Raw genomic sequence first — 25,849 nt, 5'->3', positions numbered from 1 at the left:
ACCTTGGTCCTGTGACTGGGATTTCCACTGCCTGTTTCAAAGAGCTCTGTGGAATGCCACCTCCCTTTGCTGCTGTCCCTGTGCAGATCTCTGTATCCAAGCTTGTCTGCAGCTGCTTATGGCATTCGCACAAGGCAGCTCTCACCATTAGGACATGCCTGCTCCTCTCTGCAAAGGAACTTTTCACTGCCAGCAGAAAGGGACAAGAAACATTTACCTGGCACAAAACATTTGACTTTCAGTTGGTGATCTTACATGTTACAGGTGAAAACTTGAGTATCTGCTGCAGCTCAGTTAGGGTCTGTATGCAGCCTCGAATAGATGGAGCATTGATGTCTTTACATCCCTCCAACTGAGATCTCACAAATGGTGATGGTTGTTATCCTTCTGTCTCTGGTACAGACAGGAGGGAAGGGTCCCTCACCAAAATCCCCATCATGCTGGTGGTGTTTGTCTACTCACTGTGCTAATGGGCATGTCGACTATACACATACCTCCAACCTTGCCTACCATAACCAGCCTCTCTTTTTGCATACGCAGACTTCTGTTGAGTTCTCTTGAGTCCTCAGGGATTCATTCCAATTAATGAAAACACAAAAGATTTGTGTTACTACTACTGTAGTTTGAAGTGTTTCTCAATATTGTATCATCTCACATCAGGATATGGTTAAGTAAAAGATGGAAGCTGTATTTTGAGCTGGACTGTAATTTTCATGGTTGCACAAGGTACAGGAATCCACTGTGCAGCTTAGCACCTTCTCAAGCTGAGAAACTCTAAAGCAGAAAGGTTCCCTTGAAAACCAAAAGCTTAAAAAATGCTGCTATTTTGCACCATTTAAATTCTTAGGTGATGTGAGCGTAGTGCGGTTAGGGTGACGCAGTTCTAGCGGGCAGGACTAGGAAAATGGTATCTTCTGTGATGGTAACTGAATTTTTTCTGATATTGCTTTCTATATTGATTGATGCTTACCTTTCTTCCTGCATATATATAATATATATATATAATGCAGCATATATATTTTTTTTTTTCATTCACGCTTGTGTGTATGTATACATGCAGACATAGACAAGTACATATGCATGTGTTTGTTACATGTACACACACACATGGCCTGGGGGACCTGCCTATGTCTGCAGAAATTCAATTTGAAATCTCAACTCTGCTTACATTAATTTTAACTTTCAATGCTGATTAATGGATGTTTCACAGCAGAAGAATGATCTCAGCTCCAGCTCAAGGCATCAAGGACCATCAGCACTGTCCTCTGAGCACTTGGCTTTTCATGTGTCTCTTCTGCTTGGAAAAAAAGAACCGAAAATCTCAAAGCTGAGAGAAATAAAGGTATCAGATCCTACTGTAGAGGGGGGCAAACAGCACCCCCAAAATGAAAAAACTTTGTCTACAACCAGAAGACTGCGTGGAGGCAGGTGAGCCACAGCTACATGCCATTTCTTGAAAGACACCGGTCCAAACCCCTAAGGACTCAAGAAGCAGTAAGTACTCCCGGAAAGGGAAAGGCATTTAGGTATTTATTGGTTTTCAGAAATGTTTTTATTATTTGTTGGACTTTATGAGCATAAAGCAAAGGTGACTTTAAGAAGTTCCTCTGCAAAACCTTCATGTACGTTGATCCGTCACACAAGAGTTCCTAGGAGGGTGAAACTGGAAGAGTCCAGAGGTTTGAAAGCACTGTGGCTCAGGTGGAGCTGCTCGTAACATCCACAGCCTAAGAGTTAGATGGACCTGTTATAAAGGACCCTGTAAATAAAGATTTCTAAAATGAGTAACATTACTTTTAAAGAAAACCAGATGTATAACATTAGAAGAATATGCATTTTAAAAAAGCTTAATCTTTAAACCTCAAAAGCATACTCCCATGGGAGTCACTAAAGTGATTGCAATATAAAACCCCCAGATAAAATAATAAAAATGAAGAATTCCTGCAGGGAGGGATCCTGAGGTGCTTTGCAACTGTAAAGTGGTACAGAAAAGACTAATAATTATCAGTTTGCTGTGAACCTTGAAACCCCTGCAGTGAGGAATGGGGTAGGTTTCCCAGATGTACATGAATTACTGCTGGTTTGATATTTCCCTCCTCCTGGGTGTGCATAGTTTGATAATCTTCTACCAGCTTTTCCAGCAAATCCTTCCTCTGCTACATATGTAATTCAGTCTCTCCTGCTCCTCAGCTGAACCTGGTCCTACTTGCCTGCAAAATGACTAAGTCCTGCAGGTGGCTCAGAAGGCATTAGCTATGCTTCAAGGGTTTCTTTTTCAAAACTTTTGATTAAAATATATATAGTTTACCCAGATAAAATGATGGGGCAGTGGCATAAGGACCTGTAACAAACATGTTAGCAAATGCTAGGCAGGTGTTGTGGTCTACGTTACCTCCTTATAGAAGAATCAGAGTGAAGGTGACGGGTCATGTCTTTCTACCTCTGACTTCCACAGCCAGCTGTACTGTGGCATCTCTCCAGCTTCTGGCAAAACATCTCCCACCCAGACAATTGTGAATATGTTTCATGTGGTCAGAAAGTGCTGGAGAGACAGGCCAGAAATTCACCCTGTTATGCTAAACCCAACAAATACGAAATTATCTGCATATAAATACAGTTTATGCTTTTCCACTTGAAAGGAAATCCCCTTATCAGCTCAGTCTCAGACGAAAACAACCAGGGACACCGTGAGCTGAGCCAAGTGCCCTTGCTGAGAGGAATCAGTGGCCTTCCCTGGCAACCGAATCCATGCCTCTGTGGCCCTTTGGGGAGGCAGTTTTACCATATTGTGTAAAATAAGTTGCCAGACAGAGCTGTTGAAGGGGAAAGTGGAGCATGGAGATAGCACATGGCTGGTTTGCTCAGTCAGATACTGGGAACTGATGCAAAAGCAGGGAAGGAGATGTGAGGTTGGAACACATTTGTTGGGTCAAATGCCATTTTTTTTTTCCTTTTTAAGTATACTATAGGCCTGCTGCTACTGAAATCAATGAAAATGTTGCTATTAAATGTCAAGAATGTAAGAATCATTGAAAACTTTTCCTCATTGCCTGAATCTTCAAATTGTAGTCCTTCCTCCATTCTCCCTTTCTATGTATTTTCATCTCAAAATGCACTAAGACTGATGATGTCCTTCTTATACAGGTGAACACTACGCAGGTATAGGTGGGATAAAGCACTTTATTTAAAAAACCAAAACAAAATCAAAACACCCCAAAGTTCCCTGCTGCAGTAACACAAGGCTGTCTTAAAAATGAAAAAAGCAACCCAAACCCAAACATAAAGACCTCCAAAACCAGTTTCAAGGATTAAAAGGATGGCATGAAGCCCTGGTTAAACCCAGTGCTCAGAAATTCAGCACGACCACATACAGAAGTAGCTCTCTGTGTGTTCATCAAGAAGCACAGCCACCCCTTTAAATCATCCTAGGTCACCTCCAGGAAAGACACATTTTTCCATGTTTTCTGATGGCAAGAAAGGTGGTTTTCACCCCGGAAGATCAATGACGTGGCTGATACAGATAGAATTCAGCAACACCCACCAGTGGTCTCTATGCATGTCTCATACAGGGCTTGAAATGTAAATTTTGTCTGCAGCCAGCGTGGTCTGACAGAGTCAGTATAAGATCAGAAAGTGGGAGCTGCTCTCCTGGAGCTGTCCTGCACCACTAAGCCACCTCCTTCTCGCCAAGGCTGTGCTCTCTGAGGGCTGAGCAAGTGCAGGCAAAGAACAAGACTTACGCAGATTCCCACTGGCCCCATCAGGATGGTTTTTACAAGCCACCATGGTGAGTTGCTCTGCCCCTCTGGGGTGACTCCCATGCTTCAGAGCGATGCCAAGGACCCTGCGCTGGGAGCCCAGCCCTGCACCGAGAGCTGCTGAGCAGGGAAAGAGCAGCAACTAAACAGGACTGGAAGGAAAAATGCGCTGATGGCATGTTCAAATTTCCCTTGAGCTGCTGCCTACAGTTGAGCTATAAGCAGCATCAATCGAGCACAAACGTGCCTTTCCCAAGCAAGGGGAGCTGGGTGCCAGCTCCCCATGGGACTCCAGTGGGAGCCACGGCCCAGCAGCATCACCCGCCCTGAGCACTGACCCGCCTCCAGGTAAGAACAAGGCTCGCATGGCATTTTCACCATCCCTGGTGCCTGCCAAATCCTCTGGGCTGGCAGAGCATCGCTCTCCCACCCCAATCCTTCCCCAACGACCGGAATTAATTTCCCCCAGTTGCAGGGGGGAAGCGTCCGACTGCATGAGCCCGAAGAAACAATTTTTATATCTGGTTTCTGCTGAAACAGAATTGTTTTCCTGATGGCATGAGGTCGGTGAAAGTTCTCCAGCTGTGTCGCAGAGGTTTTTTTCCACAAAAGTGGGGGTGTTAACCGTGGTGGTATGGCACAGCTCCAGCTCAGCGCCCACTGCTCGGCATTCCCCCTGCTCCAGCAGCCGGGCAGAGCATCCCGCACTGTTTGAACAGCTGCCCTTCCATTTGGGAGGGGGCTGCCCTTCAGTCCTGGGAGAAGAGCTCATCTTCGGGATAGTTTGCATAACAATTAGCATTTGTCAGCTGAGATACGCCTGGTGAAAGAACACTGTTTATATTTTTGGGGCTGGAATATTTCTTGAACCACAAAAGCTAAGCTGAGGTGGGGACCAAGCCTGAAGGTGGGCTGATTTCATACGGCAGGTTGAGGAGTTGCTTTTGCATTCAGCTCAGAGGTAGACAAGCAGAGCTGCCGTGCAAGGGGGGATTCTTTAGCTCATAGAGATTTAATTCAGTTGTTCCAATGAAATAAATACATCCGCCTTAAACAATTGAAAGAGGTATTTACTGCCTGTGGTTTAACAACTGTATTAAGTCAAAGGGACCAGTCGACTAGAGCCTTATAATTCTTTTCTAAAGAGAGGATGAGAGAAAAGAATGAGACAACAATGCAGTATTTATAATAAAGATGAAATGAGTGGAACTCAGTGGCGCCAGCAGCCCCGGAGCTCCTGCTGCTTGGGTTAATGCATTTTGCATTAGCACGTCTGGATATCTGGCACTGGAAGGTCCCGAAAATGCTTTTACAAAATAGTGGCATTCTTACGGCAGCAGCATTTCTTCCAAGCACCACCGCTGACTGGTGCAGCTGGGCTGGGCAGCCCCTGCAGCTGGGTGAATCACCAGGAAGGTTTCAGGTGACTTGAGACCTATTTTCCACTTGCCTTCTCACAGCCGGGCTGCTTTTTGCTCTGCTCACCTCTGCATGTTGACAAGTGATTGCACCAAAAGGGCTGATACTCTCACAAGGCACCTGCTCAAGTAGGGGGGGGTATGGGGCGGGGGGGGGGGGGGGGGCTGGGGGATTGGCCCACAAAAGCAGCATCCCTGCCTTCTCAGGTTGTACTGGGGGGCTACTGGGCAGCTAGACATCATGGTGAGCACGCAAACACAAAATTACAGCTGTAAGTAGTTTTGCTTTGCATTGGTTAAGTGAATAACATCTCCGTTACAAGAACCCCTAGATCTGTATCCTATACTACTCCGTTACTCCAACAGTTAATCTTATACTTGCTTCGGAAGCAATACAAAATCCTCAAAGGAATTAATAGCCAGCAACTGCATGTCACTAGAACAATTTATTCTTCATTCTTTCCCCCAACAGACTGGACAGATACATGTCTCTCATTTCTTCCTGAAACCTGGATTTGAAAAACTTTGGGTTGCTGCATCTTCCCCTAACCTGGCAGAAGGGCAACATTAGCAGTAATGAGCAAAGCACAGCAGCACCCCAGGACAAACTCAGGGACAGGTGGAAAGACCACCTGGGTGTAGTGTCATCACAAGCAGATGGCAAGTGGTACCTCCTTTTTAATAACTATGATGATAGAAAGGGGAAATTCAACACCTCAGGGTTTTCTTTTGGTTTTGATATATACAAAAATTTCTTGTCCTAAGAAATAAGTGATACCAGAAACTATTTCAATAATTCTTAAAATGTGGATCTTGGATTTTTGTTATTCCTTCTGCCTAAGCTTCTCTCACACAAGGTTATCTCTGCACAGAAGCAGCACATTGGTCTGGTGCTAGAGGCTGCCAAAAAGTGTGGGAACAAGTCAATGAGGAGCGAGACGGGGAAAACAAAATAAATTTATGAAGCAGTTTTCCTGATGCTCGAGTACAGCTAAGAACAGGAGTTCTTCCTTCCAAAAATAAAGTTAATCTCAGCCGCTGACCCCCAAGTGCTAGAGCAGCGGGACTGGGGTAGCAGCTACAAGCTCTGGCACCCCAATCCCAGCCCATACTGAACCTCATTTTCATGGACACATTACTTTTGGCTTGATTTTTCAGCAAACTCTTTTGTTCTCAGTAGGACATGTTGGCACTTCACTCTACAAAATCTACTCTTAGTATCTTGATTTCATATATGGAAAATACTTATTAGCCCCATAGGATGTGGGCAGGGTTGTTTAGTTATCATAGCACAGTGCCTAGAAGCCATTCAGTGGTGGTAAGCCCAAGCCAAGCTGTTTTTCTCTCCTCACCCGCTCACACACTGAAGGAGAATGAGCATGTTGACTTCACCCAAACTGGAAGGTGAAAAGACATCAACACCTGCCTATCTTTTAAGACAACCCTGATGAGACGTGTCTTGCAATGAGTTCCTTAAACAAAGACAGGCAGAAACCTTCTGAGAGAACGACAGCACCACGACAGAAGCCTGGAGATGATAAATTAGTGAAAGTGTCTTCAAATACCACAGGTGGCAATAGCTCAACACCTGGGATATCAAGCAAAAGGGTAAGTGTCCAAAGCGGGCAGAGATCCCAGGTTGTGACACCCCACATTTAGGCTGTTGAGGCTGGTCAGGATACAGCTTGGATCTGGAGGTGAGGTCTGGACTGAGGTTTTGACTTTACTTGCTGCTAGTCAGAAACGTTCCCCAAGGCAAATGTAACTGAGTAACCTCCTGGTCAGGTTTCCAGTTCGTCTTTGAGTCTTGATTGGTGTCTGGCAGGAATGTGAAGTATTTAGCAGCAGGGAGTGTCCTGCTTCCAGGAGGATGTGCCACTGGCCTCGCTCCACGGGTTCCCTGGGGACGGGCTGAGCTTTAACTAAAAGCTGCTCTAAATCCTGCAGACTATTTTAGAGGAAGATTGGACACCCTGGGACTGCAGGAGGTGCACATCAGGGCAAAGTTCTCCACTTCTTCATACAGAAAAGCCAAAATGTTGGCTCTGAAATTGATGCTAAAGAAAGCAGCTCTCGGAGCCTGTTCTGGGGTCTCAGGAAGCAGGACAGCCCCTCGTGTTCCTGCCGTAACACAGCCTCGGCACAGCTTTCTAGTGGGATGCATTTTAATGGTGTTTTCCAGCATCAGTGCTTTTTTGCCATCTCCCCATCTCCTGCGTTACTACTTCTTTGCCTTCTTTCTAGTGCAACCACTGCCTCAGAGAGTCTGAGCTGGGATGGAGAAATGGCCATGGAGGCACACGGTCTGTGACAGGTTATTCTGATTGATGCCACTTGGTGCTGTCACACAGGGCTTTGAAAACAACGCGTCCCAGTGCAGCCACATTTATTTTGCTGACTGCTGTTCTCTGAAGCCTGGAACAGCTTAAGGCTTGGTACGTAGCCTCCTCCCCTTGGGACAGCGTATCCTGATATTGCTAAAAGGCCTTTTGACAACATGCATTATTATCCTTCCTGTGGGGGATGCTGGCGGCAAATGGTCAGTCACTGGTCCAGGCTGAGTAGATGTGGCAACAGGCTGTGCTGCGGAAGTTTTAGTTTCCCACCTTTGCTGTTCATGGTTACTGGGTGAGCTGGGGGCAGCTGGTTTCCCTTCCAGGCCGTACCAGGAGCAGCAACAACAGATCTGGGAGTGAAAGGTCTTGAGTGTCACTTGCTGTCCCCTCAGCTTGAAGAACAGTAACTCATTCCTTCAGTAAAAAAACAATCCCAAATAGCCCCTTATGATTAAATTGGCCTCGAGATGGGACAGCAGGAAACCCAGTGGTGTGATGGATCTGTCACTGTCCCCAGAAGTGACCCATGTGGATCCCACCAGGGAATGGACATTGTGCAGGAAGGGAAATCTCTGACATGCAGCTCTCCCTAGAGGTTAGAGAATCGCCCAAGGAAGCGTTTTGAAGAAAGCCTAGAAGAGCAGGAGCAGTGGGAATGCTGCATGGGTGGGATGCTGGGGATGGGGCACAGGGAGTGAAAGGGAAAGGTGCAAGATGGCCTCGTGCAGATGTGTGCTCCTACAAAGGAGACCCAAAACGGGGCTCCTGCCTCCCCCTACTTGCTGCACAACACGACTGTAAGCAGCTGTACCCCAGGAGCAGGGCGCTGCCGTGCTCTCAGGGTGTTCCCAGCCAAGCGGCCACTTTGTGAAGCTTTGGCAAGCCAGCAGATCCTGTGTCCTGAATCCTGAGTGGGGAGGCAGGGACTCTGTCCTTCAGAGTGCGCTGTACATGATGTGAACCGACCATCAGAGGACACACACGGTTGTGGGTAGGTGTCGGCTGCGAGGGCAGCCCCAGCTTGGGGTTTCCCTGCTTTGGGATAGGTCACTGTGTTGCCTGATTTGTCTCTTTTTATGTTTTTGCACGTATTTTCATCACTATGTGCTTTGCTAATGCAGTCACGTGTAAAAAACAGGCAGGATATACTACATAAAAACAGGAAAGATCTTTAATCTTAGGGTCATGAGAATGGCACTTGCTCTAGCAAAGCTACTTGTCCAGTCGCTTTACTTCTAACATACTTTTTTTCAGTACTGACAGAGCTTCAAGCCTCTGGATTTCAGCAGTGTCTCCAGCTATGAAGTTTTAGGTGACTGATGGGTCAAAGTAGGTCTTAGGGGACTGCAGTGAACCAACAAATGATGCCATCACAGAAGAGCTTGGGATGTGCTCTTTCTCTCTTTCCATCCATTTCTCCTTTTGTCTTGAAATATGTTCAAGAGTCCCTTAATCAAATTGGTGTTTTTTGGTTCATTGCTCAATTTTGTTCAGCTAGTGAATATTAATTCCCCTATTGGGTGAAATAATTGGAATAATGCAAATAGATCCAAATAACAGCTGCAAACTAAATGATGCTTTAAGCACTTTATAATAAACAGAGCAAAATAAAATGAATACATTCATTTTAACACCTGAATTCATTGTATAAGCAGAATTAAGAGGCTGAAGACCAGAAGGAATGTTAAAAGTCACAATGATTCTAAATCTTGGGTCATGCAATTTGAACTTTGCTATTGGAAAACCGTTGCACACGTATGCTGTGCTTTAAAAATGACACTGATGACCCCGCAAGAACACTCAATGGATCAACTTCCCAAAATTGCATGGTAAAGTCTGTGATCAAAATATATCACTTCAGGGAGTGACTACAAGGCACAGACATCACTTACGGAAGTCTCCAAACCTCTTTAATGGTGCCTAGCCTTTACAAGTGCTTTTACTTCTAATTTACAGGATAGGATCACCCTTGCACAGGGTTGCTTACCCCACTTTGTCCGAGGACCAAGCCAGCTTGCATTTGACACGAACAGGGAATGGGTACGGGAGAGGAATAACATCTACACCCTGCTCTGCTGCCTGCTAACTGCCCGCTCTCACCAAACTCCAAGAATGCCACTTTGCAGTGTCAGACCACATGGAGCTTTTCTAAAGTTGCATTGCAGGTGAGGAGCAGAAACCCCTTGTTTCAGACTGCTGCATTATCAGAAAACTTCTAGAGTTTCTTAGGCATTCACCGCAGTCCCACAATCTGTCTGACCAAGGAAGAATGCCTCGCAAAGAGATCGGGTTTTATCCAGCGCCAGGTATGCTGATAACCCTCCTGAATCAGTCGCCAATCTCTGCCTGGTAAAAGCACTGCCCGTGGTATTTTTACGGAAGCTATTTTTAAACGACAGTGTGATATTTTGTTTTCTTTCACTCGTTTGTCAACTGGCTGTGCCACGCATCTGCTCTGACAAGAAACTTCCAGTTATTTTTCTCCAGCCCATTCCAGCTGGGATGGAGGCAGGGCTGGAGAAAGCACTGGCTGCAGGCAGGGTGAGCCCAGCAGGGAGCAGTGACCCTGCGAACCTCTGCCTGTCGGGGTCCCCCGTGTCAGGCTGTGGGAAAAGCCTTCCAAGTTTCTGCTGATTCTGGTGTTGATGCCGCTTTGGGCTGGTTTTCGCAATTCGGGTTGTGCTATGTTTAGTTGGGCTGCTGCTTGCATGAATGTTTGGATTTTGCTGGTTTCGTTTTTTTTTTTTTCACCTGAATTGCATTAGATTTTCAAGGAATTACATTTTGAGATCTAGGTTCTGAACAGTCTCAAAGCATGAGCATCTAAAAATTGAAAATTAAACCCTGAAATGTCCAAAAGGTGTCATGTGTGGACAATTCACGTTTCATCTCATCAGTTTTCCCAAATGGAGATGTAACTGATTCCACCCCTTGATTCAAGTGCCTGGAAATTGTTGCATGTTCCATAATGGGCTTTACATTTTGTTTCTCTCAATAATGCATTACAGAGTGACACTGGTCACTTTCCATCCCCTGGGGGTTTCTTCTGGAGAAAGGGTATATAAAATGCCTGCTGGAATTTTGCTGATTCCCAAGCCCTCCACCCATAAGCACTGTTGGATCACAGTTGTCCCACAGTTTTATATCAGGATTGTCTAGCCCATCAAATCCAGACACAAATGGCTCACAGCAGATAAAACCCTACTGAGAAATATGGATTGTCTATGTGTGCGCAGTTATTGGATATAAAACATGCCTAATTAAATCCTGGGAAATTGCATCCTCTGGTTTTAAGTCCTCTGTCTGTACATGGGCCCAAGATTTCTGGTTTTACGCCTCTGAGTAATGTCAGGATTCATTCCAACACCTTCTCTTAGATATAGTATGTACAATACTGCCTCCCTGCAGGGCTAATCCCACAGACTACAAAATCACTGCTCAGGTAGCTCGGATACCTTTCCATCTCAGAAATGGTGCCAGACCCCGTCTCAGGCGAGGTGCCTGTCTCGGGGGTCAGTCCTAGGAGCAGAACTAGATCTTTACCAAAATTTTCTGCCCTGATCCAGCAGGTCCAGCAGCTGGAACAAGAGGGGGAATTGCATCCCTGCTTAGCCTGAGCTCTGCCAATTCCCACCAGTTATCGAGGCTGTTCTTTTAATCACAGAATCCAGTAGAACTGGATTGAAACCAACACACTTACTTTCCCATCAAGAATCTGACAGATATTCTAAAATCTCTTAAATTTTCTAGTTTCTAACCCAAAAGCCATTGGGAAGAACAGCTATAGTTTGATGGGGTAGATTTCAAAGACCCTAATAATTTCTTCTGCCTTTGGTTAAGATCCCTGAGGAAATAATAACAGAAGCAGTAAAAATACGTCCTTTATTCATCGTGGCTTTACGTCAGGAGATTACTGCTCTAATCATTAACTAGCCTGCTGCATTATCTATGAAAATTGCTCTGTAATATTTATGAAATGTGACCTTTGTTGATTCAATGTTACAAAGTGTTGGATTCATTCTGTTTGCAAGTGGAACAGATTTCCAAATCACTCTGCAATTAGTACAGTTTGATCTAACCAGCCTATCTCTGCATGGGGTAGCCTTCCACTGAAGCAGCAGGATCGCTGTCAGAAATGAAATGTATTTTCCATACCGCTGAAAGTAAGGCTGTAACACCTGCTTGCACTACATCATCTTTGGCAAAGGTAATTGCTGAATGAATATTCCCAGTAAGGGAAAACAGTAACCAGACTTAGAAAGCTTTTTTAATGAGAAATATTTCAATTAAAAAAAAAAGTACACGGCCAAAAATGTTTGCTATTTGTAATATTGTAAGGGGAAAGCAAAAGGCAATGGAACGATCTCAGGCCGAAATGGGCACTATTAGCCACTCTGCAATAGATACAGGTACAGCAAGTGACAACAGGAGGATTCATGAGCCCAGTGGAGTCGAGATGCTCTGGTGCACAATTCTCTATGTCACTCCCAAGGCCACCATCAGGAGGGGATGGTAAGTCCCTCCCCACCTAAAAACCACATCTCTGTGATCAACCTCATGCTACCATGAATTTCCAGTTCTCACAGCCATATAGGACGAGCTGTACCACTTCAGTGTATGTGGTATTTTGGAGGAGCAAAGTTTCATTGGAGCGACAAATGTGCCGGACGAGCATCACGCAGTGAAGCCATGTGGCACCACTCAGTGGCAGATCACTAGGACTGTGTAGTATCCCTAGAATTAATATCACATTTTTCCATTCCCTGAGCTCTACATGGTCAGTGTCAGCACTCCATTTTCATCACAGGGTAACTGACACTCAATCCAGCTGGGACTGCCTCACGTGACACACCACGTCGTGACACACCACGTCGTGACACACCACGTCGTGAGCAAACTGAGCAGCTTCTTGCCCCTGTGTTTGATCCCTGAGCTTGTTCACTAGTGATGGACAAAATTAGCATTTGGTTTGATGAGCCAGGTTAAGCCCTGATGAAACCCCTGCATACACTCGTAAAAGATCCCAGCTTGGCCCCGTGTATATCTGGTTTTTTTCCCTCTAGCATGACATCCAACTGTGTTTTCCTTTGCAGGAAACAAACATCCTCTTGGATCAAGCAGGGACTGGAAAGCCACAGAGACACCACCCGCACGTTCTGCTCCCTGCGTGGGATGGAGAGGGAGGCTGGGGCCGAGCTGGGACTGGGCAGGCAGCAGGTCCTCATCCAGGACAAACTGGTGCAGCCACCCCACAGGCAGCACGGCTCTGCCAGGCCAAGGGTACTTCTCAGGAGGAAGGTATTCAGGTCCTCACCATGGTCCTGCCTTTCAAACTGCTATTTTAGCACTTTTTTCCCCCACATATGAAATGGAAACCGTACTAACCTACAGGACACGAGCAGTCTGATGTAATGGCAGCAGCACAGGCAGCAGAGAGAAAGTCCTGCCCATGCTCCGCTGCCAGAATCAGTCTTCCATGGTTTATGATTTTGTCCCCAAATTCAAAGCTGCTTGCAAGCCTGGCCAACAGTGCCTGATGAACCTCTCCTTTCCCTGTGACCTTGACGATGTGCTCGCAAACAAAGGAGCTGCTAAGGAAACGAATGCGGGCTGTGCCTGTGAATGACAAGGGTTTCTTGGCATCTGGCCGAAAATTGTGGCACTTTTTCCCAGAACTCGCCAGAATTGGGGAATCCTCCTTCCTCCATGTCACACACATGGGAAAGGTAAAAATACAGACGTTTGAGCAATTAAAGAGCAAAAGAGAAACTAAAGACATGTACAGGCTTTTGTGTTATGGGAATTGGGGAAAAAAGAGGCTCCATAAGCACTGTTACCATGAGCTGCAGCATTGCCTGCTAGCAGGGGTGGGGAGAGGGACCCTGTGACAGGCTCCACTCGCCACCAGCCCACCCCACCCTGCAGGTGTGTTTCTTTGGATGCCTTTTCCATTCCCCAAAATGTGGAAGGGATTATCTCACGTGCTGTGAACCAACTGGCAAGGAGGAGAATATTTGCAAGCAAACATGTGAAACCAGGAGGAAGAGGAAAGAGCAGCTGCTCTGGTGGGATGAGCTCAGCCCCTCCAGGTGTCCCAGGAACACAAACGCGCCCTGCCAGCCATGGCAAAAGCAGTGGGATGGGCAGTGACTGCTGCACTCAGAAGCAGGGCAGCAACAGCACGGGCATAGCTGCCCTCCAGCTTCTTGCTGAGGGTCAGTTACACACATTTATTGCAGTTGCAAGTGCCTGCACTGGTGCAGACTGCGTGAAGTCTTTGGAGGTCTGGTTATCCCACAGCTCTGAGGCAGGCACAGATCCATGGAAAAAGGAAGGCTGAAAGAGAAGAAGTGGTCTGGGCAAAAACATGTCTAGAAATCCCCTGGCTCTTGCTGGAAAGCCCTCCTCTCTCTAAAGGGCACTGCAGTGCTTGCTGACCACTTTCTCTTCCTCACCAATGTCAGCAACATTTTCAAATCCCTTCCTGCATTGCAATGTTTGCCACAGAAGTGTTTTGTTGACTAGGAGGTGTTTTGAACATCTGTGACAAGGAAGACGCATGGTAGGTGTGAGTGACAGTGGTGAGTTTGGTGCTCCCCATCAAGGCTGGTCGTTCCCATTCAGCTTCGGTCCTACCTGGGCTGGAACTGCTGAGCTGGGGAAATGGCAAGCAGGTGGAAGGCATGCTGTAATTCAGCAGCGCTCATTTTTGCAACCCTCGTTCCAGCTGTCAGAAGGCGGCAAAGTTCCTGTATGAAAATGTTTTCAGTTGAATATATCACAAAAGTAATAATAGATATTTCAAGATGTAAACAGTAGCTCTTTTCCTCCAGAAAATAAAAACAAAAATCACAATTACAGCCTTTGCGTGTCACGTAGCTGTTTACTAACATGTAACATAACTCTAGGGATCAAAAGTGGGGGAAAGAAATTAGATTAAAGGAAATGTGTTTTGTGTTTTTTTTAACCTAAAGTGTTCTCCATAAAACTATTATGCTGAGAGGATGACTAATGTAAGCAGTGTGTGTATTGAAGTGTGTCATGAACACTTTTTATGCTTTCTGAAAACACAAAGAGAAACCCCAGGAGAGAATTAATTTACAAATCTGATTAAGCATAGTGCCTAAGTGGCAAAAAGCATCATACAATAAATAGTAGACTCCACAGGTAAGCAAAGCTTTTAAAAAATAAACATACTCTACAAAGAGCCCAGATATGTGCATTTTGCATAATTTAATGTGTTTGACTAGATGTCAAAGGTACAGACAATGAAAGCAGAGGTCATGCAGAGGTATTACCTTTGACCTCTTCATTAAGCCATCATACTGCCTGTCAAGTGTAAAGCATCTATCTTAATTTGGGAAGCGAAGGCAAGCCTGTGAACAGAAGAGTGAGTCATAAAATAGGGGGGTTCTACCTGATGTCAAGATAGACTTACAGTTTTGTCTTCAGCCAGTCACAGTGGAATGAGTTGGGGTGGACCAAGAACCTGCCATCTCCCGGGAATTTTCTCCCCCACCAGACACAACCGATTCCCCCACCGCTGACCCACACGGCAGGGCCAAAGCACCCCAGTGCCAACACTTTCCCCTTGGGTGCAAGATCTGCTGCTTTGCGCAAGGTCCTGCCCCAGCCTTCTTTGGGCACAGGTCCCAGCTACCCGAGTCTCGACAAAAGCCACCTTTGGTATGGGTTGTGTCAGCCTTCATTCTTTCCTATTTATAGAGTCGTTTCTGATAGCATTTCGGAAGTAAGCAATAGTGTTGCTCAGCATTCAGAGTTTACCTGTCTTCAGGGACTTTCTGAGTTCATGGGAGTCCGGATGTTAATTACAATCCCTTCCAGCTGTAGATCAGAGGTGCCTTCAAACTACAGATGGATGTTCATTAGAAGTTAACGCTTTAAGTCTCATCAGTGCACCTCTGAACATTACAGCTGTCTTTTTTATGTACCGGATTATACTTCCACTAATGTCACCCTCCGGGATAACTGCCAATATACGTAATGCTTTTAAACAACCCTCATCATTTAATTCAAAAACGGAAAGGTGACAGGGTGACTTGGTATGACTTAGACATTCCCACGTGCACGAGTGAGTGGTGAAATGCCCTGTCCTAGTGCTGTCATGGCAGTCACCTGATATGGGTCTACCTTCCACCATCCTTAACACATCTGAATGGGAAGCAAAAGTGAAAATCATGCTTGCGTTACATTGGTCCCTGTGGGGAGAAGGAGAACCATTTTGTGGTGAAAGCCCTGAAATAGACTCGAGTTACTATAGGTATCTCATTACTTCTGGTAGTGAGATCTGGGATTTCTCTATGTCTCTACTTCCCTCTGGATAGGGAAGATTTAGTCATAACAATTTTCTCATACCTTTGTCTACTTTTTTCATGTTGACTGTAAGGTCTTCGCATTAAAAAAAAAAAAAAAGCTCTCTCCCTGTGTGTAGATCATCTAGACTAGTGGGGTCTCCTATAGATACCAAGAGCCCAGCAACAATGAAGAAGAGATGAAGAGCTGCCAGTGTCCTGACAAGTTAGAAAAAGGGGAATTCATTAAGTAATGCCCTGAAACTTCTTTTCTGTGGGCTGGTAAAACATACACTCACTTACACAATGCAGACATTGTCAGCAAAGCAGGAAGTTTGTGTCCTCAGCACTGAGTCTCTGTGCCGTAACTGCAGGGAGTCCCACACCTTGGACGTGGCTCAGGCAGAGAATCTGTGTCACACGAAAGGAGAGGAATAGAAACAGCATGAAACCATCGGCAACAAAGGAAGGCGAACAAAAACAGGACAGACAGGATCAGAGACACAGAGCCAAGTACAAGGCAAAAAACCAGACCTGTGGAAAGCTGGAAGGAAAACAAATAAACCAAGTCAAATTCTCCGTCCCGCCCCCCAGCTTCTTCCACCTCACTTGTACCTTGTTACTGAAATTTTCTCCCAGTGCTAAAATTGGTGCATCAACATGAAGGACGTGGCACCCCACATGACACTTGCATGGTAAACATCTGCCTGAGGATGAAGATTGCCCTTTGTAATTTCTGCATTTTGCAGACACCACACTTAGCAGACAACACATTTAGCAAACACGGTGCTGTGTATGTCCCACAAGGCTGGGTCCTAACCACTATGTGCTACAGCATCTTAGATTCTGGTCTCCAGACAGAGCAACCTGAGTGATTTTTTTTTTTTTTTTTGTATGCAAGGCTGCTTTCAGCAAGTTGTGCCTTTTGACACCATTCCTTTTCCCCTCCAGACCATCACAGAAGTGTTTTGGGGTCCTTGAACAAAGATCTACCCTTTGCTGGAATTCAATGCCTCAAGCAAAGCACCAAAATCAACACTCAGCTTGAAGATTTAGCTGGGAAGTATTAATGGGAAGCACCACACACGATCATTGTCGGCTAGACCTACGCAGCCTCCCACACATGATCCATGAAAAAAGTATTCGCTAAATCAATATCATCCACACAGCGATAGCTAGAGTCTGCCAACACTTACATACTCATTAGCATGATTGATTTCCCATTATCTAATTAATTACTGTAGATTTCACATTTTTACTTTACCTCCTTTGCCATTTGTTCAAGAGCAGCAAATGGCCTGTCACCACAAGGTGACGGCACTGAATTTGTCTTTGTCCTGTACCTTGCATTTTCCCCCATATTGGTGCAAAACTCCAATAGGCACTGGCAAGGGAGGTCCAGGAGGTCTCTGGGTACTCCATCCCCTGCCCAAGGCTGAAGCCAACCCTCTTGCAGGTTTCTCGTGCTGGAGGTGCCAAAGGCTCCCCAGGTAACACAGCCCAGTCCTCACTGTCAGAATATCAGACGAGGTGATTGTCCCCCTGCACCTGGCACTGGTGAGGCCACACCTGGAATCCTGGGTTCAGTTTTGGGCCCCTCACTGCAAGAGGGACATTGAGGTGCCGGAGCGTGTCCAGAGATGGACAGCAGGGCTGGGGCAGGGGCTGGGGAACCAGGCTGATGGGGGGTGGCTGGGGGAACTGGGCGGGGGAGGGTGTTAGTCCGGAGAGGAGGAGACTTAAGGAGGACCTTATTGCTCTCTACAGCTACCTGGCAGAAGGCTGTAGGCAGGTGGGGGTCGGTCTCTTCTTTGAGATAACAAGCAATAGGACAAGAGGAAATGGCCTCAAATTGCGCCAGGGGAGGTTTAGATTGGATATTGGGACACATTTCTTTGCTGAAAGGGTGATCAAGCATTGGAACAGGCTGCCCAGGGAGGTGGTGGAGTCACCATCCCTGGAGGTGTTTAAAAAACACATAGATGTGGTGCTTAGGGACATGGTATAGCGGTGGGCTTGGCAGTCCTGCATTAACAGTTGGACTTGATGATCTCAAAGGTCTTTTCCAACCGAAATGATTCTATGGTTCTATGATTCTAACATTTTGCTGATATCTGTCCTCCCTGCTGCAATTAAAATGCTTTGCTTCTTCCTCTCTTGGATGCTGAAAGCCAACAATTTCCTGCTTGCACTAGCTTTTTTTTGCATAAGGAAGAGAGCTTGTTACAGTCATTCTGCCTGATTCTTCACTCGGTTTCCATACTTATACCAGTAAAAGGGAGTGGAAATTGTACTTGCTTTATGTGGAATAACAGACTGTGTAAGACAGTGTGAAATCAAGCCCATAATTTTTTATTCTAAACCATACGTTACATATACAGTTCCTCTAGAGTGCTCATTTAACATTCAGTTTCATTTCTCCATAGGAGTAATTAGCTTGCAATAAGGAAAATCATTTAATTAGGCCCACAACTGATTAGAGCCTGGTGCATAACCCATCAAAATAAAGAAGATACAAATTGATTTCAACATGTTTTGGGTCAGACCCAATCTTCTGGAGCAAATAGAGAGATAAGACAGCATCTGCTGGCTATTCACCTGCCAAGCCGTTGCGCTGATCTCTAATTTTAGGTCCTGCAGGCAACTGTCCAGGTTATTTACCTCCTGGGCTGTTTTGATCTTCTCTCAAACATGTGTATTGATGTACGAGCTCTCTTATCTCTGCCATGATAATACTGGCCCAACTATACTAGCAGTATGAGGTTCAGGATCAATACTGATTCCTTCCTCATTCAACTGAACAGCATTTTATTTACCTGATTACTAATATCTATTAGTGGCCTGAACTGGCAAATCTGGACTAAGCAGTCTAAAATGCGTGAGTTGGTCATGCTACAGAAATACAGAGTATTATCATTGCTGTACAATATGGGATGCACATATGATCTTCCCGTCACAGATTCACTTGGATCCATCACAGCTAACACAAGTAGAATCCTACGGCTGGTAGTAGATTTGCCTCAGACACATTAGGCATTAATTTTTCCCTACTGAAAACAGAACTCAACAATTTTCTTACATACTTACTGTAGGCCTATAAATGTGTTATAGATACCCATTTTGATAAACCAAAGTCTATTCTCCCTTATATGTACGCACATAGCTTGGCTTCTAGAGAATGGCTGTATGAAAAGACATCAGGAGTCCACCTCTAATTTCCATCTCATCTCAAAATCTGATTTACAAAATCAGCTTGCAAGTCAGTTGATTTGGATGTCTAAGCACCCAGGTGAGCAATCTTCCATGCTTAAATTTGTAAATATAACTTTCTCTTTCTTGGTTCCTCATCTGTAATAAATATTGTATAAATTAATGGCTGCTAACTACTCCATTGGCCTCTACCATTGGACGCATGAACTCATTCTTCCACATCTAGATGGATTTTCAGACCAAGGAGCAATACAAATTCCTTGGAGCTTCTTCCTATAAACTCAGCAGACACGATTCACAGATACAGAAGAAGGTAAGCTGGGTAAGAAAACGTTATTTTTTTATGTTCAGAGGACAGATGCCATTGAGACTGTGTTACCACTGACTGATTTTATTCATAAAGCCCCCAGCTGCCTCCCTGTCCTCTTAAAGTGGACATTCTATTTGCCAAAGGCAGACTGGTTTCAATTCCGTTTGCTAGCACGTGTGCACAGCCCTGCTTTGTTTCTCTCTCTGTCCTGGACTGCAATGGTGGTGCTAAGCATCAAAGCAGCTTAGAAGATGATCACAGCAAGATAGAATATGCTTTTAATGCTATATGATGTGCTTATAGCAAAGTTACCCAACAGGAAGACCTGACTGCAAATTTTATTGGACAAAGGAGAAATGTTTAATTTATCAGCTCATTCAAGCAGTGACCTCAGGCAGATGCCTATGCCCCACGAAAGCACGCTAACACAAAGTGGGTCTGAGTCATGGTTTCTTCAAAGCCTCTTTGCACTGCACTACTCTATGTATTTTGTGGAAGCTTAATGCAATACAAATGTACACAAGGTCCCTTTCCTACACCGAGGGAATGTAATGAGGCCATGACATGTCTGAGATTCAGATGAAAAATCTTATAATAAATCCTTCCTCTGCAGTGTATCATAATGACAAACATGCCAGACTGGGGACTGGGACACCTACTTATTCTCCCAGCTCTTCTCCTGCCTTTGCTAAGTGACACTGGTCAGTTGTTTCCCCTAAGTCTCATTTCTTTTTTGTCTTCTAAAAATGAAAGCAGTGATACCATTGCCTTTTGTAAAGTGCTTTGAGCATGGCAGCATCAGAAAAGATTTTTTGGACGATGCTATCCAAAATTGCCAGGCATACGATAGGTGAAATAGAGTTGAGGCAGAGCAGGATGATGGAGAAAATCAGTGTCTCCCAAGCTTTTCAATCCATGCCTCACTTGAACCAGTTAAGAATAATTTCATGCCTGATCACAGAAATGGCTGCAGGGCCTGGCGGCAGGGTACTGCACGTCTTGATGATCGGGCAGCGCTGGCGGAGAGGGACATTCAAGATCTCTGCAGCCAAACTCTCAAGGACGTAAAGGTACAAATGTCGTCTTTCATAATACAGCAATTAACAAGAAATGAACGTTACAAGGGACTGGCATTCGGTTTGGAGTACTATTTTTGTTTCAGATTTGACTTTCAAGCAAGTCTGTTCCATAGCATTCCATAAACCCTCACTAAATCCCAAACAAAACCAGGAGAAATTCAATTGTTTGGGGAAAGCCAGTGATTGAAACAGTGCAGTAAACAACTGGTGTGCTAGTATCACATCGAAAGCCCACCAGCCCAAATGTGTGGGTGTCACTCAGGTCCATAGGACCCCACAGTATCTATACCGTTTCTTTGTTGTCATGGTCCTTGGACAAACTGCCCTCTGAGCCTACACTGAGGGGCATGACAGGTTGAGGACCAATCCAGAAGGCACACTGGATGAGGCTACATAGACCTGACTCCTCCACACTAGAGTCCCTCAACATTGTAGCAGCAACTACTTAACCCCAATACTCCATATACCTTCCTGTCACATAATCTCAGCTTCAAGCTCTGAAAGCAGCTCTCTGACAGGCTGCCACACGTCTTCAGGCCCTTGGAACTTAAAAAGCCCACCCCAGCTAAGAGCAAGCTACACATAAAATAAAGCAATGACAAAAAGCCACATGTACACCAGTAGCAGGCCAAAGGAGACACAGGGCCAAGCAGCTGCAGTGATATCTGCCATCTGAGATCAGGGATGGAGAATGGGTTTTGGTCCTACTTTATTTGGCAGGGCAGATAGAATCAGAGTGTCTGAAACTGGGCTTGGGCACTGACAAAATTGTTACTTCTGAAACTTCTTTCTGTTCAACTTTCAGGTGTTTTGGTTTCTACATCTAGGAAACAGAGTTAATTATCTGAATCACAGGTGAGATGAGAAATTAAATGGGATTTGAGATGTTGAGACAGAGCTGAAACTCGTCAGTGCCAGCTCTGAGTGCAGATCCCCTCCTATGTGGGAAGACAACTAACCCTTTGCTAATTACCCCAAGCCTTGCAACAACCAAGGAAACAGGGGGGTGGACTCCAAGGAACAGTGAAGAAGGTTATTTCTGGACATAGTGATAAGACACAGTAAGGAATTTTAAAAGATGGAAGAAAGAAACATGTAGTAGCTGCAATGAGCCAAATCTGAAAAGCATGAAAAGCATGGAAGGCCTAATTATTTCTTTAAGGCTGTATGTGGGGAATAGTGAATGAAGTTCCTTGAATTATGGATCCTCAACTTTAGAGCTCTGCCCTCACCACAGCTCAGGGCAGTCAGCAGTTCTGGTCTCACTGATCTCACATGCCATGTCATGCCACAGGACAGATTTTTGAAAAGAAAGGCGTTTTAACATTTAAAAACGTAAACACTACCAATCACAAAGTGCAGGCAGTGAAGAAACTGCAAACATTTCAGGTTTTGGGGTGTGGCTGCTGATGGTTCTCCCTTCTGCTTCTAAATATAAAGTTTTTCAAATTTTGCGATAAAGTGACAGCTACCCCTTATCATTGAAGGCCAGCTGTTTCTTTAGCACTCAGCTGCTCCTGCTGCTTGCTCATAGAAATAGAAAATAGCTATTTAGAGACACAAATCTGCAAAGCCTTTGAGCACATGTATATCTTAAAGCCTGTCCTTCAGTTCTCAAAGTAATTTGGTTGATCTTCTTTCACACCCATTTTATACCTCTGCACACACGCTGACACCACCAAAGCTAGTCCTCCTGGTTCACTACCATCAATAAACACAGATCCAGAATGATTCATTCTAGGTCTTTTAAAGTTTTTATTGTGCCTCCTGAGAAGGATTCAGTTGAATTCACTCTAGGAGAAATAATCTTGGTAAAACTACTTGGCACTCTCTAACACATCATTGCACACTGTACAGAAAGCTCCTTTGATGCCACTGCAGGTAAATGTGTGTCAGCACTTGTTTGGTGTGAGCCAACCCATATACCTACCTAAATGCATGTGGATTTACTCCAGATTTCATCTGCAGGGGCTCTGTGGGGTTGGGGGTGTGTGGTGTGTGGGGAGGTGCATGTGTTTACACACATGCTTATAGTTCAAGAAAATTATTAGTTTATGACTTCTGAGGCTGAAAGCCACCATGAACAGAATCAGATGGCTTTTTTGATTGCACTGGTCCCTGTTTTGCAGACCTTAACAGCGCTGCATGAAACCTACTCACGCACACAGTCCAGCTGGCTTCAGTGGCCCTTGTCTTCCCAAAGCATCCCTTCCATGCAAGGAAGCGTGGAAGCACAGGGCCCTGGAAAGTGACAATATCAATGTGAAAATGTGCTTGATCACCTTAAAACAACTGTCTTCAAAATACTTCTGTCCACATTTAAAAGCAGAAAGAGGAATCACATTGAGTCTGATGGCTTTTACCCCAGGAGTGGTTAGAGGTGCTGGGTTTGGGTCCCAAGGAGTGCAGGGGCGGGTGAGGGCAGCTTCAGCCCAGCAGTCAGATTGGACCCAGAGCCTAGGAGTGTCTGGTGAAGGCAGCACTTGGTGGGGTGCGCAGCACGGGCTACGCACCCTGACAAAGCACTGCCCCTGCACAGCGCTGTGCTTGTTTGGAATCATGTGTTTCTAGAGGCAAACAGTGTGTGTTCATGCTGTGGTGGGGAGGAGTGGAAAAACCTTCAGGCCTTCAGAGCCTCAGTAAATCCATACCTGAAGCCTGGCCTTTCATACAAGCATATCCCATTTTCACCCAGGTTCATTTATACACCTAGCACTCCTCTGGACACATGACTGATTCCACAGCGCATATACAAAATGATTTAAGATACATTTAAACATATATACAAAGAAATGTAGGTGCTCTGAAAAGCTGAGGTACTGCTAGATTGCTGTGGCTACAGTAGAGAGCAACGGTGACTTATCTGCACGTCTCTGCATTTTTTTTACTATGTGCCCTATGCATGTGGTCAGGCAAAGGGAACCTTCTTTCCTGTGTGGACAACACAGACCTATGCATATATGGTTGCATGCTATTTCGTAACAGAAAGTGATGTCAAAGTGTCTAAACCTACTTCCAGTTAAGTCAACAGCAAAACTGTCATAGATTTCAATGGGTTTACAGTGAAAGCTCTGTTGTCTCACCCACATGCAGCAGAATTTCAACAGTTCAAGCAGCAAGTGGAAAATGTTACAGTAATCTTTTCACTGTTGCAATCTATGCACCAAATTCTCTTCTGCCTTGCAATTCATGGAGTCAGACTTTTTCCAAACCAATATAAAATTCTCTTAAGTTACAATCACAATGCTCCTTCCTTCATAGCCTTGTATTTTGTCTTATCCCTGATGCCTGGACCAAATGGCAGTAAAATGCGATCTGTGTTTCAGCAATGTTCAAGAGCCAGATTACACTTGCGTATCTGAGGCAACAGAATACAGGCTAATAAATTATCAGGTGTGACGTATACGTAGTTTTACCGCAATCCTCTAAGAAGAGTAAAGCATAATCCTTATTTCAATCTGAACTGCCATTATTCTCTTTAAAGGAAACTGTAGCCGACATCTTTTGCCAAGGAACAAACACACAGGACAATATTCTGCAGCCCTCCTAAACACTGAACAGCTCTTACACAAATAGTTCAATTAAAATCAATGGAACCACTCGTGTGCTTAAGTGCTATTCTGCAGGACTGATTACAGGCTTCAGCATTTTTGGCCTGAAGATGTACCTACCAATGTGTGATCACAGCACAGCTTAAAATGTGCCTATTATAAAAGTACTTGCTCATGTTAAAACCAACCAGTTTTAGGCAACAGCTGTGCAGCAGCTATCTGAGATAAGGATGCGAAGTTAGCAGCACAAATAGGATGGTGTGGACAGGAAAGGTGCTGAGCTTCTTCCTGTTCAGCCTGTATGCCAGGAGGAGGCTATTCTGGTAGATGGCTTCTGTGTATCCAGATGACGAAAGGCAGCTGAATATGCTGGCAAGGGTTGGGAAGCTGGCAGTAACTCTGACTGCACTTCTGACAGCTTTCCACCGTTTCTTTTTTCAGCAGGTTTGACTATTGTTTAGAGTTTAGCAATTCTTTTAAATCTCTGCATGTTTTTACAGTACTGCCATCTTCCTCTCCTGCCTGCACACTCGAAGGGGTCACGGATATATGTGCCAGACACATTTTTACAGCATCACTGGCATCCCATTTCTATTGCCTTTTTCATTCTGATTCATGTCTTGCCATACTTTCCACTATGATAGCAGTCGTCTTTCCCTTCAGTTGCATCCATATGCCAGCATTCCTCTGCCTTACAGCCCTGATGGCAAGGAGAAACGCAACTGAAATCCGCTCGGAACGTGAGCTCGCTGCAGGAAACTCCTCACGCATGGGCGGTGCATGGCGACGCCCAAGGGCCCTTCATTTGGTGACACCTGGGGCGCAGGTGGCATGTTTTGCCCCCAACACCTGCCAGCCCCCCTGGCCAGCGCCACGGAGGCATCTCCTCAGCACCCGCTGCCCCGCTTACTCGCCTGCCTTGCAGCGGGACCTGGGGCTACCAGGGCTCCCCGCGGCCCGGAGCGAGCAGCGCGTCCCTGTTTACAGCCCAAGCACTAACTGTGCGAGACCCGCCCGACGCTGAGGGGACAGTGGGCGCTGCGGCGCGGGCCAGCGGCTGGCACGGCTCAAGGCCGCTTCCTCACCAGCGAGGGGGCGGCGGCGACGGCGGCGGAGCCCGGCCGGCACCCCCTCGGCCCGCCGCTGTTCGGTGAAGCAGGCCCGCGCCCCCCCCCGGCCGGCCCCACCGCCCCCGCGCACATGCGCAGCCGGGCCGGTAGGAGCGGGGCTCCGCCCGCCTTCAGCCCCGGCCGCGGGAGGGACCCTGGGAGGGAGGGAGGCACTGCCAGCGGCCCTGCCCGGCGCGGAGAGGCTGCGGGTCTGACCCGGGCCGGTACCGAAGGGCAGGGGCAGCGCCCTGCGGCCGGGGGCACGCCAGGCCGGGCAGCGGCTCGGCGGGGCCCTGGGCGGGCGGCTCCTGCCGCGCCGAGGGGGCGCGGCTACGGCGGCACCGGGTCCCTTCAGAGCTCGGCGCTGCCCGGGCCCGGCTCCGGCCCTGCCGCCTGAGGGACTTCCAAGCCCCCGGTCATAAGGCACTTCGCTCAACCTACATTTGACACACAGGCCCCCCGCCCCCGCCTCTTCCCCCCCCCCCCTTTTTTTTTTTTTTTTTCGGGCGTTTCTCCCTGTCCCGCGAGCGGCGCCGCTGGCGGCAGGTTCGCCGCTAACGTCAGCGACACCCCCGGCACCGGCCGCCGTGCCCCCCAGCCCTGCCCGCGTTCGGCGCACGGCGGCGTGTGAGCGCAGGGGCGGGGCCGCGGGGGCGGGGCAGCCCGAGGCCCCGCCCCTCGCCTGCCTCTTCCTCACGGCAACGCCGTGCCTGCGCCCGCCCATTGGCTCCCCCTCCCTGCCTCCTCGCCTCCCGCCTCACGGCAC

The 25,849-nt window shown here is 46.4% G+C and overlaps 1 long non-coding RNA gene across 2 annotated transcripts; it reads right to left on the bottom strand.

Annotated features, from left to right (window-relative positions):
• Nucleotides 1-1,131: 1,131 nt before the first annotated feature.
• Nucleotides 1,132-25,842, bottom strand: LOC106112707 (uncharacterized). 2 transcript variants are annotated; one of them, XR_008745589.1, is made up of 5 exons: nucleotides 24,095-25,842; nucleotides 16,128-16,235; nucleotides 14,149-14,261; nucleotides 2,393-2,542; nucleotides 1,132-1,759 (listed from the first exon to the last, which is right to left on the bottom strand). It is a non-coding gene; the product is annotated as an uncharacterized LOC106112707 (long non-coding RNA). The 2 variants fall into 2 exon arrangements; XR_008745590.1 differs by lacking the exons at nucleotides 1,132-1,759; nucleotides 2,393-2,542 and adding an exon at nucleotides 13,161-13,848 and having other exon boundaries at nucleotides 24,095-25,841.
• Between the last annotated feature and the right edge of the window lie 7 nt (nucleotides 25,843-25,849).

The sequence above is a fragment of the Falco peregrinus genome, chromosome 2, assembly GCF_023634155.1.
Source record: "Falco peregrinus isolate bFalPer1 chromosome 2, bFalPer1.pri, whole genome shotgun sequence".
Lineage (NCBI taxonomy): Eukaryota > Metazoa > Chordata > Aves > Falconiformes > Falconidae > Falco > Falco peregrinus.
The sequence above is the reverse complement of the archived record's forward strand: the minus strand, read 5'-3'. Positions and strand labels throughout refer to the sequence as shown.